The sequence below is a fragment of the Macrobrachium nipponense genome, chromosome 5 (assembly GCF_015104395.2).
Source record: "Macrobrachium nipponense isolate FS-2020 chromosome 5, ASM1510439v2, whole genome shotgun sequence".
Taxonomy (NCBI): domain Eukaryota; kingdom Metazoa; phylum Arthropoda; class Malacostraca; order Decapoda; family Palaemonidae; genus Macrobrachium; species Macrobrachium nipponense.
Genome location: NC_061107.1, coordinates 49,417,741 through 49,434,854, shown reverse-complemented (window position 1 = coordinate 49,434,854; position 17,114 = coordinate 49,417,741). Strand labels below are relative to the sequence as shown.

The following is a 17,114-nucleotide window of genomic DNA, read 5'->3' as shown; positions in this document are numbered from 1 at the left end:
CGGGGATTTTTCACAGACTTTTGTTGTTGTCACTTTCTTTAATTATTACACGACCATAAGAAAAATTGAACATATTTTTTTTTATAATTAACTGAAGGAAAATGTCTCAATAGGAGGTATAAGTTAAAAACGGGAACTTTAAAACATTTCTTTACAATGCGTGATTTTGTTTTGTCTTCTCGGGCCTGGCTCTACTTTAGCTTTTGGTTTCCTCATGACTCCCAATACCTTGAAATATATTACAACTGCTCATTTCAGCAGCCGGAGGAGGACTTCGGGAGACAACGAGGTACAGGTACTACATGAACGCCAATGAGAATGAAAATGAAAATGCTTCAGTTAATTTGAAGGGAGAGAGGCAGAAGGAGGCAGCCAGGAAGCCTTTGACAGATATCATCGATAAATAATAATTATATTTCAAGAGGGTGACACCATTCCGCCACTTCCGGATTTAAACGCTTCCCATTCGATGTCTTTCTATTTCGTCTCGTTTTTCTTTATTTCGAAGCTTTAATCTCTCTCTCTCTCTCTCTCTCTCTCTCTCTCATGGCTGTTTCTAGTCCTGTCTGAATGTATATATATTATATAATATATATATATATATATATATATATATATATATATATATATATATATATATATATATATATATATATATATCCGTAAGACGGGCAGTTGATCAGTGACATTCCAGGAAAAGCTGTTTTTGAAAACTATCGTGATACCAGCTTCAACCCAACCCTAGAAAGGCTGCCTTAACCATAAACATTTAGACTACTGTCTGAAGTGCTCAGGTTCTAGTTTAGAGGTCAGGAGGCATATTGAGGAGGCAGATGATTAAGGACTCGAGTAAACCTGATTCAAACCCCTGAGACATTGAGAGTTTTATATACGAAGACACGCGCGTTCACGCACACACACACACACACACACACACATATATATATATATATATATATATATATATATATATATATACATATATATATATATATATATATATATACATACATACATACATACAGAGATAACTAGAAACATCCATGAGAGAGAGAGAGAGAGAGAGAGAGATTACAGTTTCGTAATAAAGAAAAACAAGAGAAAATAGAAAGATATGGACTGAGCAAAGAAAATATATATTTCCTTCGCAAAAATTAAACGAGCAAAAAATGCGGCGAAAAACCGAGTTTTCTGTACTGCATACAATGCTGTATGAAACTCTCAGCCATGGCCCATGAAACACTCAGCCACGGCCCATGAAACACAAAGCCGCCGCTCATGAAACTTAGACACGGCCCAGTGGTGTCCTGTGTTGCCAGACGCACGATAATGGCTAACTTTAACCTTAAATTAAATAAAAACTACTGAGGTTAGAGGGCTGCAATTTGGTATGCTTGATGACTGGAGACTGGATGATCAGTATACTAATATGCCGTCCTCTAGCCCCGGTAGTTTTTAATATCTGAGGTCGGAAAGAAAAGGTGAGGATGGTCTGACAAATAGGCATCTCAAAGTTTTCTTTTACAAAGCACCAAAAGTGAAGTGTCTAAACTCTAAAAACTTTCAAACATGACCATTCATTCAGCACTGAAGGTCACTGCATCCATGCCAACATGGGCATTCGCTACTTGTGACGGTCTAGTACATCTTTTCCTAGAGTCCAAATCCATGCGGGCCACTGTGTTAGCGCTCGGAAAAACTGACTGCAGAACAATCAACAAAGCCTCACTTACCGCAAATACGAACTGATTTGCTGTAAAGGGAATCACTTTGCGTGTGTGTGCACCTGTGAATGTAATTAGTCAAACGGAGGCCCTTCAAACGCTTGGCAGCAAATCAGTTCGTGTTACGGTAGGTGGGGCTTTGTTTGTTATTCTGCCGTTGCTCCGTTGCTTTTGACGAGCGCTAACACAGTGGCCCGCTTGCATTTGGGATCTAGGAAAAGATGTACAGCGTCACAAGTGGCTAACACACACACAAACACACACACACACACACACACATATATATATATATATATATATATATATATATATATATATATATATATATATATATATATAAATAATGAATTTTAATCACATCACTGTGATGTGATAGCATTAATTTTCACAATATGGCTACGTGCTGCAACGCACTACACGGTTAACAGGGTAGAAGCGGGTTAATACTGATACTAATTACAGATATCTCAGTTCGACAGTGATTTGTAGATGGGAGTCGGTATCAACTTTTACTTCCCTTGATGGCTGTGCAGTTTAAGGTGCGTCACTGCAGTCTTGAGTTCTTCTTGTTCTGTGGTTCGAGCCCATGGAACGGCGAACTTATTATCAACTAAATAAAAATCCCCTTCGGATAACATATATGATATATATTAATTCCGAGGCTGAGCGAATTTGGATATTAAAGGACCTTTGTAGCTTAATGCTTTTATATATATATATATATATATATATATATATATATATATATATATATATATATATACTGAATGGAATAGCCCCACCGTTCCCAAAAAGACAAATTCTATCATTTAAGGCCATTCATTTTTTTAGATGTTTACCGAAAGTGATGATCAGCTGTGCCTATCTTACCTTACTCTCGCTGGTGTATGAAGATCCATATCTTCATTATAAGGAGGGGAAAGTGACTATCCTTAATGGAATGTTCCATTTTGTCTAGACACCTTCATTCCTTCATTGAAACTATTTCTCTTTTGTTGGACTTCATTTTTCAAGATTTCCCGTATCATGTTCCGGCGCTTCTTATCTCTGTAATGGTCTCAAAATGTCATCATTCCCAAGAAACCAACTTCAATCATTCAAAAGGAACCAAACCAAAATGCCACAACCTTGCTTAGCAAAACGTCACAGGAAATAATTCCATCGCGGAAAAAAAGGGCAAAGAAAACAACAAACAATCAAAAAGCAAACAGAGAATACTGTAGAAAAGATAAACAAGAGTATAAGCTCAAGTAACTAAAGCAAAGTGTCAGATACCCTAACGTAGCACAATAGCCCACGATCAGCGCATGCGCAGTAGGATCACTCCATATATGAGCATTTTGCATACCAAGGGAAAAAACAAAATACATTGTAGCAAGTGTCATTCTAAAATGTGAGAATCTATATCTATTACAGCTCAGTGAAAACTTTTCTCACTTTTACGTTTCATAACCAAGCGGTGAAGTCATTGCGCCTCAACTTTCAATAAATAGCTTTCTTGTAGCGTTAGACGATTTGTTTTTACCACTTTTTCACCTTACTCAAAAACAAAAACTTTCGAAAAAAAAAAATACCTAATGAAGTCCGCATGTCTCTCTAACTATCTATCTATCTATCAATGTATATTATATATATATATATATATATATATATATATATATGTTATATATATATATGTGTTATATATATATATATATATAATATCTATTATATAATATATAGTATGTGTGTGTATGTGTGTGAGAGAGCGTGTGTGTGTAGTGCGCACACGTTTGGATAAATAAAATTAAGTATGTTATCGAAATTTGAATTTAATCAGAAATTATCTATACATGATTACTTATCATTGATATAAATTTTGGAGAAAACCATAATTCGCAAACGTGAGTGAAACTGAATGTTAACGATGTCATGATGTGAACTTACTAGATGTTTATATTCACAACATATCTCGTTGCTACCTCAGTGAACTCATGTACTGAAATGATTATGCCTAATCACTTGAGGTTGGATATAACAGAACCAGATACCTGGTTTAAAAGTATTTGAGAGCTAAGGAAACAAAATTATACACAGTAGATGGGAAAAGAGTGGGGCACGCCCATTTGCTCTTCCTTTGTTTACTGAAGGCTTACGGCATCTATGACTACTTAAAGTAGGTATGTCATTGCCTGAAATTTTTTATTAATTTATACACAAGTACCTACACGAATACCTTAGGTATCGTCGACCTTCAAAGGACCAACCACAGGTGACGCAACATTTGGTCAATTGTTCACATTCTGGAGAAATTCCTGCGTTCGCCCTACGAGTAGAATTCGCTCGTAAGCGCACACGTTCGTGTAATGAAGTAACCACGAATGAGAGTATGGCTCTTCATATATTATCCGAAATACAGGTCAATCAGTAAAGTCATTCTAAAGTGTATCTCTCAGCAGGAATGACCTACGATATGACATCAGCAAGCAAGCAATAACACATAGAATACCGGTCAGTTCCATTTGATGACCAAAAGGTTTTCGTCGAAACTCTCCAGACGCCCAACATCAAATAGGGAGAAGGTACGGCAACACAAAGGTCAATACTGAACCCACCGAAATCACCCAAAAGACCGGAAATTTCAACTCTCTATCTTTCTCTCTCACCGGCTAGGGACGGAAAGTCCCGGGAATTACCGTGAGTCCCAAAAACCAGTCTGTTTCGTGTTCGGTTTTCTCTCCGCCCCTTATTCTTCTTACCGTTCAATTTTGAACACGACTTTTTCTGGCTTCGTCGGTTTCATCTTGGTTTCCCCAATGGCGCTGTCACTTCCGATAGTGTGATATTTGTGTTTTCTTGAACATATTTTGTCTAACCAAAGCAGAGAGAGGGAGAGAGAGAGGTGAGGTGGGGGTGGGGGATCTTTCTTCACACCTGCTGAAACGTCATGCGACCTGCTCATAGCCGCATGTTGTGGGCAAAAATCATTGTCTGTCACGCTCAGCGTGTTTTCCTGCTTTCACACGCTAGTCACTCAAATTCCGGAATGACGTCCTCCGTGTTACGGCATTTTATAAACTGTTTTCTAAGCTGAGTTGAAGGAATCCCGAAGCCAGTGCTGCGCTGCTGCTGGGGAATTCAGTCGAAACTTCTAAATGACGCACTTTTTCCGTGATGTCCTCGTCTTCCGTATTGAGAAAGACACACGGGGCTCCTATAATAAGAGATGACTGGTCGGTTAGTTTAGATTAAGCTGTCACGTGACAACATGGGCTTATCCTTTATAAGAGAGCGGCAAGACTGGTGTTGACCTCCTGTCTCTGTGTCATCAACGGAGCCTTAGTCTAAAGTAACCGATGTAGGTACAAATGGTGTGCTACAAAGTCATCATTCCTAATCAAAATCCAGGCACACAATCTGGATCAGAATAATTGGTCAGAAAAGTGAATATGGAGGTAGCATGACAAAGATCAGCCGGGAAACCCAATAGCTATTATAAGAAAAGGCAGAGATGAAGAATCACACCAAAGGAAATTCGAGCAGAAAGTGCTCACGACAGAAGGCTGAGGCGAGGACTCATAAAGCCTAATCTCACGAGGGAAAATCTTTACGATGAATCCCTCATTAAGATGACGATTATGAAGTCTGGAAAATGAATAAATAAATGAAATAAAACAATATCAGCATGAACACAATGACATCGATCAGGACAGTTTGAGCCAAAGCACTTTCTTCCTGATACAATAATTAAACCCTTTCATCATCCTGGTTTCTTTACACTTAATTCATTCAATGTCTTCTAACTATAACACACATAGGCACATTCATGCCCCCTGCTACTTATTTGCATCTGTGTTCATACCATCCACTGGTGACTGTACCAAAAGGTCACCATTTTTCCTACAGAAAAAAAGAACATTAATATGAAGTGGCGAATCTCGGAGGAATTAATTCTAAGCACATAATATGGGCTGCCAAGGAATACCTCCGCCTGCCATAATCTCTTATGCCATGCAAAATGTCCAAACAGACACACGCGCACACACACACACACACATATATATATATATATATATATATATATATATATATATATATATATATATATATATATATACTAGCTGACCAACCCGGCACTGACCAGAAAAACTCTGAATTTTCTTACATCTCTTTTTAATTGTTTTGTCTCGTAAAATGCGCATACTATCATTGAAAATGCCTTTCTTTCCTATGATTAATTATTATGTCTTGTACTAATTACTTTAAATAAACAAGTTAAATATATAAACATATATAATATATCCAGGCATTTATCTTACTAAAATGGTGAAAGAGAGAGGGAGAGAGAATGATTGACTTGCAGTGGCAAATATTTTTGGGTCTTTTTCTAGAATGACGTTGTTTAACTCCATTCATATAGGAAATTTTTAATGAGAGAGAGAGAGAGAGAGAGAGAGAGAGAGAGAGAGAGAGAGCATGAATTTGCTTGCAATAGTTAAAAACATCATAGATGGATTTCGCTCTAAATTGTTTGAGAGAGAGAGAGAGAGAGAGAGAGAGAGAGAGAGTTTGGTGTAGGTGGCTGCGCGAGGTTGAAAGCGTTGGTGTGTGTATGTGTGTGTGTGTGTGTGTGTGGTGGCGGTGGTGTTGAAGTTCATGGCAGTAAATTTAGTGTTGTTCTCAAACTGCCTGATAATTAATTCAAGATCTCTTTTAAACTGACTTTATAGTGAAATACGTCCCATAATTTTTTGAAGTTACTATAGCGATTTGAGAGGGTAAAAGCAAAGAAATGATCGAATTGATCTCTTTAGAAGTATGACGGTGTGTTGAGTTAGTGGTTGAGAAGGATAGCGTCCCTATAATTTTTTGAAGTTACTATAGCGATTTGAGAGGGTAAAAGCAAAGAAATTATCGAATTAATGAGGAAATTCGTATCTAAAGGAATGAAAAAGAATAAAAACACCAGTACTACGCATGCGCAGATGGGGAAGGTGCTCTCGGCTCCAGTTTTTACAGAAACCAGATCTCTACTAAGAGAAATGATCGAACTCTGGTAAAAATTTGATGGTATAAGGAATTTACTGTTTCAGGTTAATCATCGCCCGACAACGCTGGAAGAAAACCTGGAGCGCTCAGGGAAAAAAATTACTATTAAGCCATAAAACACCTGAAAGAAAACCTGACAGAATTGGTAAAAACGAAATTTCATTAAAGTTTTCTGTGTTTGATGTCTGTCACGGGGTATGAGTTTGATTATGAGTTACAAGCTTCCTGGGGTCACAAAGGGGCCGCGAGCCAAATTTTGTCAGGGTCTGCCAAGCGGTTCGGATTTCTATAGTGCACAAACATACATTCACTTTGATATATATAAATAGTTACAAAACGTACAATCGAAGACAATTAATAAGGTATAATTCATGTCATCAAAATTATTATGTAGTCATTACGACACGGAATTAAGATTGGCAGTGCAGCAAAGTACTTTAATAATTGTTAAACAACACGATGCGAAATTACAGTACTGCTTTACGTTCGGAAAATAAATAGAGATACCGAAATACGAGATATCGCAACACATTTTCAGTCTGGTATTTCAGCCGTATGATGACAATACGTACAATTACCCTAAATCTTCATGAAACTGGGAAATCCCTAACGGAAAGTTCATTGGATAATAGGAAGACATAATCCTTTCGGACTATTTTACCTTCTTTAAATATGCGTACACATACTCTCGCAGAAGCCTTTAAGCCTAATACGTTCGAGCTACCTTTCTAGATTCGGGTTATCATAAAAATCCCCTTTCTTATACCGGCTGGTTCTGCCCCCCTACCCGTCACCCCCCGGCTGTTGCTGCCTGCTTTACATGGCTCCACGCTGTCCATTTTTCTGTCACCTATAGTTATCGGGTATCTGAACGTCCCTCATCCGATAGTTTACTATCGGATAGTCAGACTGATTCATAGCCCTCGTTCACAGACTATCGTCCATAAACTGGTCATTGACTCAAGAAGCCTAAGATTTTCTTCCTAGTTTTTCAGTCTCCAAAAGTCTTCTGTCCGACAGTTCGTTATCACAGCTTGATTTTGTCGGCTGCTGCTCAAATAACTCTTACAGGTCATTACTGTATCAAATGATTAACGGAAAAAGAAGACGAGACCGATCCCCAGTCTACTCGGGTCACTCAAATTACAAGAAAACGTATGAGTGTAAAGGCAACACCAACCATCCCGAGTTTCCAGAGGGCGGGGAGGAGGAAGGGGGAAGGGCCAAGGCGCTCTTCCCACAGTTCCGGATGAGAATTGCTGAAAGCAACGTATTCCACCGAAGAAATTTTGAAATGTTTATCGAAATTTTGAATTAAGAAAGTTTACAAGATTGGGATCCATTCACGCGCACATGTTGCATGCATCATAATGCATCAAGCTAAATAAAAAAAAAAATGAAATAAAAGTCATATGACAATTACGATCAGAATAGCGAAACAAATTGTTATTGATTCTGCGCGCAGATACACAGTCATTGGGCAAGCATGTACAGCCAATGAACTTTCTCAACAGGTCCTGTTGATATTGTTCAAAGGTCAATAATAAAATGATACACGCAAATAGTGCGAATGCATGCACCTTTCTATCACTGGGGTTGAATATGATTCCAGTAGAACTGTATTCAATATCAGTAAAAATCATTCACGTACAGGAATTTCCAATATTCTTTTTTTTTTTTCAAAAGAACTATTTACACTGCGAGTAACAGAACCTCAACCGCGAGGAGTCTTCTACGTCACAACTGCGTCATCATACGTCACAACGCAGCCATACAGCAGCGAGACAGGGAATTCCCTCTAAATCCCAGCGACGAAGAAACGGGCCACAGCTTCTCGTGGAGAGAGGAGGCGGTACAGACTAACGACTGACGAACAGTGTTGCCCGAGTTGCGGGTTGACCTCGACGGTGTAGCCATCCTCGGAGGACAGTTGGCCTCCCTCTCTTGGCTCAGATACATCTAGCCCTCTCTCACTCTCTCTTTCTCCTCCTGAGGTTCTTCAACAATCTCCTCGATCACAACGTCGCCTTTTGTTTGGCAGATTCGGAAGGGACGTCGAGGAATCAGTGAGGTCGTCGAAGAGAATTAAGTCATAGGAGGCAGTCAACGTACATCATTTGCACAAAACAGCCCATACCAAGAAAAGTTAGAAAGATATAAACGTCCGGAAAGCCTGCGAGAGAGGAAGAGAGGGAAAAGGACAGCATCATCATCAACGTTCAGCGAGGATCAGCCAAACCTTACGTTTCCCAAGAATCTCTAACGGGTTACGACGCGCTAATCGTCGGCGGTGCTCCGGTACGGGCGTCATTCAATGAATGCTCTCTCAGGTTATCGTGCTAATGTCATATAAACGCTTCGCATAACTTCGGGCATTTCCATCAAAAGTTGCAACACGGATCTAGTCATTCATCTGCTTATTCTAAATATATTACACTATTAGATGTTAAGTATAAAATATTTATTCATATCAAGTGCCCAGCCTAAGAAATATCTTTTAAGTATTGAAGAGCCTAGAGGACAGTGATCTACAGTCAAGGAAAATCTTTGTATCAGAAATAGATTTGCACCCATCAGGAACGCCTGAAAACAAATACCATACCAGAACAAAGTTGCATTGACTCAAACAACAAAGAGACATAACACTTATAAAACCCCCAGGTTAAAAAAAAAAATAGACTAGAAAACTCTCAGAAAAGGTCAGTCATTCCCAGAGTTATACACTCCCACCCCGATGACGAGCCGGAAATAAGTGAATTCGGTTCCCTTAAAAGGCGATAGTCATCACACAGTGAGATATCGAACAAACAACACCTACAACCTGTAAGTTTACGCGGTGTGTACAAGTGTGTGTTTACAGTCTCGTAATATTCGCGATAGACCGAGCGATTGCCATCCCATCTCATCTGCAAAGAACGCGCCGGAGGACTGATTTTCCCGCACGTGCTTCACTGACTGATTCCAACTCGGTGCAAGTACTGCAAATCTACCGTCTGATCACTGCAAAAGCTTCCAAGTAAGTAAGTGTTCAACTTCACCTACTCACGAGTAACCCTGTTGTCTTGACCGTACCTCAATTTTTGCCCGTCTTTTTTTTTCCTATACCGACAGGTCAGATATGACGTAATATTTGTTTGGTGAACCTCATTCAAGATTATGCTTATCGCAGTTCAAGTTACTAATATAAATTTTCTCGTCAGAATACTTTAATTAAACCTGAATAATACAAAAAGATGGCTTTAGCCTTTTGGTTTACTGATAATAAATAACTCAGAGGTGACACGTTGAATGAAAAATAATTAGTGAATAACAATGAACGTAGTCTTGAAGCCGATTAAACTCTTTCAAGGACAAGGTATACCCCCCTCGGACAACGTTCGTTCCTCGAGTTCTTATTCGCGCCCTTTTTACGTTTGTATCGTTATGGGATTTTTTCTCTCTTTTCTTCTGGAGAGAAGGACAAGTGGAGGAAGCAATGAGGCAAGATAATTGTCGCTCTAAATAAGGATGTGGTTTTGCATGGGGTCCGTTGCACAAAACCACACCGCGCGCGTGTATCTCTCTCTCTCTCTCTCTCTCTCTCTCTCTCTCTCTCTCTCTCTCTCTATACACACACACACACGTATATACATATATATATATATGTATATATATATATATATATATATATATATATATATATATATATATATATATATATATATATATGTATAAAGGTTTTTTGAAACGAAGGAAAAAATGAAAAAGCGAGATAGCCAAGTACTTTCGGTCCTGTTCGGACCCTTGGCTATCTCGCTTTTTCATTTTTTCTTTCGTGGCAAAAAAACCTTTATTTATGCATAGCATCACGTTTTATATACTTCGTGATCAAGTTATTCATTATATATATCTATATATTATATATATATATATAGATATATATATATATATATATATACGTGTGTGTGTGTGTGTGTGCGCGCGCGCGCAGGCGTTTGCACTTCCGTAATATTTTAACTGGATTCGCCGATACAAAAGTATCGTATTTTTTTTTATCCACGTACATAAATATAACCTGTCCAAATTTCCTATTGGGAATGTCTTCAAGGACCTTACACATTCGATCATATCATCACTTATTCATGGAAAACAAACCCCGAATAAAACAGCACACGGAACTGAAGCCCTACTCGCAGTGCAGGCTCACGCGCAAAAGTCATCACCCTTCGAGGACTGAAAAGGAGCATCAAAGTCCTCCAGCAGGGAAACCCCTGAGTCAAATAGGATGTTTAATTAAGGAAGGAAACTGACGCGTGACTCCTGAGTCCTGAGTAGCGACAGGAACGATGTGGGAGGAATTCCGTAGAGGGTTGATGCTTGGCTGGGGAAATTCATGGCCGCCGGAAATTCGTTCGTATTTCTACAATTCGTCTGAGCGACAATATGAATAACGTTTTTACCTGTGAGGTTATCTCTTTCACTCAATGGTCTTGACATGTTTGTTTGGGAAGAACAGTATTTAAATGTTCATTGGTAAATGAACAAATAATGCCATACAGAATTTTTGCTGGTGTATGTGCCTTCCTCATCATTCAGATAATTAGTGTTTATCAATGCCGAAAATAGCCTTTTTTTATTCTGACAGTCAATTTTACTTAATTTGTCATAAAAAAAACATTTTTATTACCATAAATAACAAAGTTCTCCTTTCCTGGACTAGATTCAACACGACTAAGCAGCATCAAACTTTTGCAGTATACCACCTACCTACTGTGCCACTGTTGTCATCATTATTTATATGGTTAAGCAGTCATACAGAACCGGCCAAAGACCCTATTAATATCTGAGTCATTCCCCTGTCATGAAATTCCAGCCCTTGTAAGTCTGAGAATAATCAAGCCAAGAGAAATCTGGCACAATACGGATGAACGTAACAGATGAACGAACGTAGTTCATGCGCCTCAAAATCCATGGAAAAAGTGACAGAAGAAAATCGAGACCCGGAAATTCCTGGGAGTGAATTTCCCACCATTGACGTCTTGTCCAGTCTCCAGCTTTCAACAAGAAATTCGTTTCAGTCCTTTGAACAGCTCATAAAAAATACATCCGAACCCACCCCCCCCCCACCCCCCCCCCCCCCCCCACACCCTCTCCTCTCCTCTCCTCTCCTCTTCCTCTGTTCCCATTCCAGGGCTTCTAAGGAATGGCACAAGGCCAGCTGGACATTTTGGGCACAATTCGTAATCGACATTTCAAGAGATAATTTTACATACAAAAATTATACTAAAGCACACACAATATATCCACAATATATATATATATATATATATATATATATATATATATATATATATATATATATATATATATATATATATCCAGTCTGTGTGCTCTGTGGATTGTGTGTGCAAATGAAATGCAAAGAAATAACAATCACCCATTCTTCATATCACTCGAACCATCTATTACAATTGTTTTAAAAACACTGCAGAGAGGCATAAAAATGTTATTGGAACTTAAATGTTTCACAGAACGTACCAGATCATCGATAATGGGTTAGTGAATCCGCTTAACCGCCTCCTCCCCCGAAATTATCAGTTATATATTTATCAGATATTCTTCTGTTTGTCATTTCGGTTGCTTTCATCGGCCGTCTTTAACGGATATTTTCACTCTGTCTATTTCCCACTCTCTCTCTCAACAGGATGGACATTACAGGCCTCTATTTCTTTCTCTAAAGACGGATTTCTGTCTCTTTCTCAACGTTCCCTGATTCTCTTAACCCTCCTGGTTTCCAGTCTGGAAAAGACATCAACTTTCTTAGCCTTGTTTTTCAGTATTTTGATCCCACTTTTATTCTGACTATTCTTCCAAAGCAAACATCAGCTACGGCACTAGATGGCCCCGTTATGTTGGGATCGAAACGAAAGATGACTAAATCTAAAACCTCGAATGAAGTGGAAAGTTTTTCGAGAGACGGAAAAGTTCACGAATGTTGTAACACCGGAACCCAGAGCGACAGCGCCCTAAATCCAAAGAAAACAATGAACAATAAACACAATGTTAAGTAAAAACACGGGAAGGTCACCAAAGTCCGCGAATACCACTAAAAAGCTAAAAGAATTGGAACGACATTGTTGCTGGTATTTCTGATATAATAACCTCAATGACTGGAATGCAATTGCACTGTTGACGTTCACATGATGACTGTTTGATTTAGTGATGACTGAAATACTGCAGTGAACTGTCACGTTATTGATGAAAACGATGTTAAATTTCGTAATATCCTTTCAAACAAAATCGAATTATTATAATCATTGCATTAGCAATTTTAGAATCATGGTCATTGACCAATTATTCACTCGTAATCATATTACAAACTACTGTCATTCCACAGTCAATGTTTGTTTGCAAACTTGCGAATGTTTATAATGAAGCGCTCATTGCTGTTATTGCGTTCAAAACACTCGACCTAGTTTTCATTGCTAAAACAGAATTTGTTTACCTATTCAAATCCAATTCCTGCTCAGTGCATCATTGGGCATCATTATTCTTACAGGTTTCGTTTTATACGTCCGAGTTAACAAGTAAATATGAATATTGACGAATTAGAAAACAAATATATTTCAGAGTCCACAGACTACGGTTTCGAACCGTCATTCTCCGTCTCCCGCTCTTATCGTATCTGGTGTGGCGACACTAAAACACCTCATTACGAGTGAAGTTAACGCAGAGAGAAAGGTCAAATATATTTGTTCTTCAACTGGTGGTTTCTTTCGAGTTGATTCAGAGTTCGATACTGATCTGTTATCTTCATGACTATCGAATAACAGTAATTCTAAGTAAATATAAAGGAATCAATTCGAGTATTCAACCCCAAAACATTTTGAACCATAGGATTTTAAGACTAATAGCGTAAAAAAAATAAAAACAATAAAATATAAAGAACGATAGGTCTGTCGACAACTAAAGAATGATTAGTGTAAATTTGGACAATCATACATGGAACAGAAGACTCCTGAGCTACGAAAATTAATATTTTAAAGGTTACATTCAGGCCCAGCCAGATTGGATACGAGCTTTCGTCTGAGGATCCTACTCTCAAAAAGTTTTGTATTTGAAAATGGATTGGACTAATACTCTCTCTGAATGAGGTGTGATCGTGCTTTCTAAGGCAGTAAATCAGAGGATGGAGTGAAATTCCTATCGAGGAACAAAAGAAAGTCAATCACTGTCAGAAAGAATCAAAAGTCATTATCACTCAATGGGAAGAAGGCGTCTTGGAAGTCCTCCAAAAGCAGCGGTTTATAGGACCCGACCGGCTGATAGATTTACCGTCCATCAAAAATGATTAGAATAAACATAAGCAAATTTCAAGAAGTAGAAAAAGGGACAAAATAACAGCCAACTCAAGTACAATGCACATTTCCAACTCATTTATTAATTATTATCATTATTCAGAAGACGAAACACACTCATATGGAACAGCTCACAGGAGCCATTGATTTGAAATTCAAGCTTCCAAAGAATATAGCGTCCTTAGGAAGAAGTAAGAGGAGCGCAAGGAAAATACAGAAATAAGAGCTCTCATTAAAAAAGAACAAATAAATCAATAAATACATAAAAATGTGTTCAAATGAAAGAAGAATAGTAATATGGTAGTAATGCATTGCATCTTTGCTTGAATTTTTGAAGTACCGATTGCAGCCCCTCAGGAAGAGTGTACCGCAGTCCAGCGGTGAGAGGAGGAAAGCGCCTCTGGAACTGAGAGGCTGGACAGCGAGGCGCATTTACTACATATTAGTGATTCTGCTGTTCAGTAAATCCGGCTGCTCTCTCTCTCTCGGCAGATAAAAGGTCTCAGGGATCAAGTGTGAAAGTGAAAGACCTCTGTTGAAATACAACTTATGAAAAAGTGACGAACGAAAGACCATACTGGGAAACAGAGGCTTACCACCACGAACCACTCTATCTAAAAGAAATAAATCTCAGGTAAAAGTAGATCTCAACACCAGAGAACACTATTCTAGTAGTAAAGGAAGGACAAATGACCGAAAAAAAGGTTGCAGTGATGTTATCACTGTTATAAAGACACGAACCCTTACGTACAATACCTAACTTTCGTGCAGCTCTTGATGACACTTTCATTAGGGGTTTTCCAAAAGTCAGACCGACGCAGAGCCGATAAAGCTTCCATCCGTATGGAAGGGAGGACGGGCTGGCAAGTCATTCCTTTCGTTTGGGGGAATAAAGGACAATATGTGATTATGAAATCAGAAAAATAAAAAAATTCACCATTAAAAGTAAGGACCTCATTACCAGATACAGTAAGATGTAAGGAATAAATAACCTGACTTACTTACTCACATCAAAAATAAAAAAAGATAACCACATGAAAATCTACTCAGAGTAAATAAAAAATATAGATTACAATAATACCAAAGACTGAAAAAGAATGAAGGCGCCTCTTTTATCCCAAATACTTTAAATCCTTTTCTATACTTTTTTATCTCAAAAGGCGGAACGTGACAACGAACCACCAAAAAGAAAACCATAAAAAAAACTGGTCAGTAACAAAAGAGGCCAGAAAATTATTTCTTTCGTTATCTAGAGATAATAGAACGTTCTCCACATCCGAGGTTAATTTGGCTGGTATTTCGTGAGTTTTAGAAACGTGACTTTGTTACTGAGAGAGAGAGAGAGAGAGAGAGAGAGAGAGAGAGAGAGAGAGAGGGGGGGGGGGAACACTCAACGCTTTGTTATTTTCCTTGAAAACCGAATTTCAGGAGCCTTGTGCAAATTCTGAACTCAGTCACCCATCCGAGTTCTTTAACTTTTTAGTCTTTGTTTTCCACAGCTGGCGGTATTTTGCAACTCTGTACCATTGTTTGGCGAGGCCAATGAGAATTGCTGGAATAAAGAAAATAAATTGAAAAAAAGCACCTTGGACATTATTGACAAGGTTGTCCAAATACCTGGCACGTTTCCTTCCAGCATCAAACAATGAAACTTCATTTCCGAAAGTTTATTTTTATCTTTTATCAAAAGAAACTCACACTTTGCTATGCCATGTGGACATTGTCTTTCTTTCTTTCTTTTTATTCTTTTGTTTTCTTACACTGTTCTTTCAAGAAGGAAGGAGCGGACGTAGGAAGACCAATCTAAAAGGCTGCGTCATCATGGCACGGAAACCTTTTTCTTTATAGAGATTTAACAATCTCTCTCTCATTCTCTGTTACACAACAGACTGGTCAGTTGAACAAGAACCATACATACCCCTGGCCCTCATGACTCTGCCTTCAAAATCTAATTGAAACCTTCATTAAGAAGACCTTCCCGCATGAAAATGTTAGGCAACCGTGTGGAGTCGTCGTTATGGTTTTCACGGCATCAAACATAGCTCTTCATCCCAGCCACCTTTATCACTTGCATATCATCAGAATGACTCTTATGTACTGCTCTATGAGCGAGAGCCCATGCTGGCATAAAGCCAACTTATTTTCGAACAGCAATGTTAGGCACCACACACTTGTCTGAAGACCCACTATTGTGCCAAACTGGTTTACTCTCTGAGGATTTCGTGTAACTGGGTCAACGGCCCTATTCGAGGTTTTATTTAGGCTTTGTCTTGTATTATTCTTAGACAATTTTTGCCCATTTTACGTTTCTTTGTTTTAGTGTTCGCTCGGGAATTAAGCGTCGTTGGGAAGCCATTCTTTTCTTTTCTTTTCTTTTTTTTTTGGTACAATTAGTGTCAGCCTCGCAAGACCAACGCAGCGTTATTTCGTTTTGCTTAAATCTTTCACAATGATTTCAAAGCCTTTTAACGAAATGAACTTCACGCCATTTTTTTTTTCAACAGTGCGTGCATATCAGAGAGAGAGAGAGAGGGATGCCAGTTCACTAGATAAATACACCTATGTGAATGTCTCCTTAAAAAAGACGAAATTATCAAAAATATTTAGAAAAATAATAGTCCATTTTCCAAAAGGCAACTGTAAAATGTTCTTAAGGTTAGGTATCAATCTTTTCATCTCACATTTCGTTTGCAACGGATCTGGAATACAGAAGGGTTGTTGTCCATACGCCTGTCTCTCTCTCTCTCTCTCTCTCTCTCTCTCTCTCTCTATCTATCTATTTATCCCTATCTATCTATCTGTCTATATGTATATGTGTGTGTGTATGTAATAAAAGGAGTCAGTTCCTCGTTGGACTAGTGGATTTCGCGCTCGGCTACCAATCCGGTGGTCCGAAGTTCGATTCTCGGCTCGGCCAACGCGGAACCAGAGGAATTTATTTCTCTTGATAGAAATTCATTTCTCGATATAATGTGGTTCGGATCCCACAGTAAGCTGTAGGTTCCGTTCCTTGGTAACCAATTGG

General features: G+C 38.5%; 1 protein-coding gene across 4 annotated transcripts in view; it reads left to right on the top strand.

Annotated features, from left to right (window-relative positions):
- The window catches only part of LOC135215290 (dual oxidase maturation factor 1-like), a 118,628-nt gene that overhangs the window by 71,805 nt on the left and 29,709 nt on the right, over positions 1 to 17,114 (top strand). The window contains exon 1 of one of the 4 annotated variants that reach the window (XM_064249835.1): positions 8,649 to 9,768. The exons of 2 other annotated variants lie outside the window; for them this stretch is intronic. The gene's annotated coding sequence lies outside the window, so the exon portion shown is untranslated. Of the gene's footprint in view, positions 1 to 8,648; positions 9,773 to 17,114 lie in introns of those variants that run through there. One more of the 4 variants, XM_064249836.1, reaches the window with a different exon arrangement.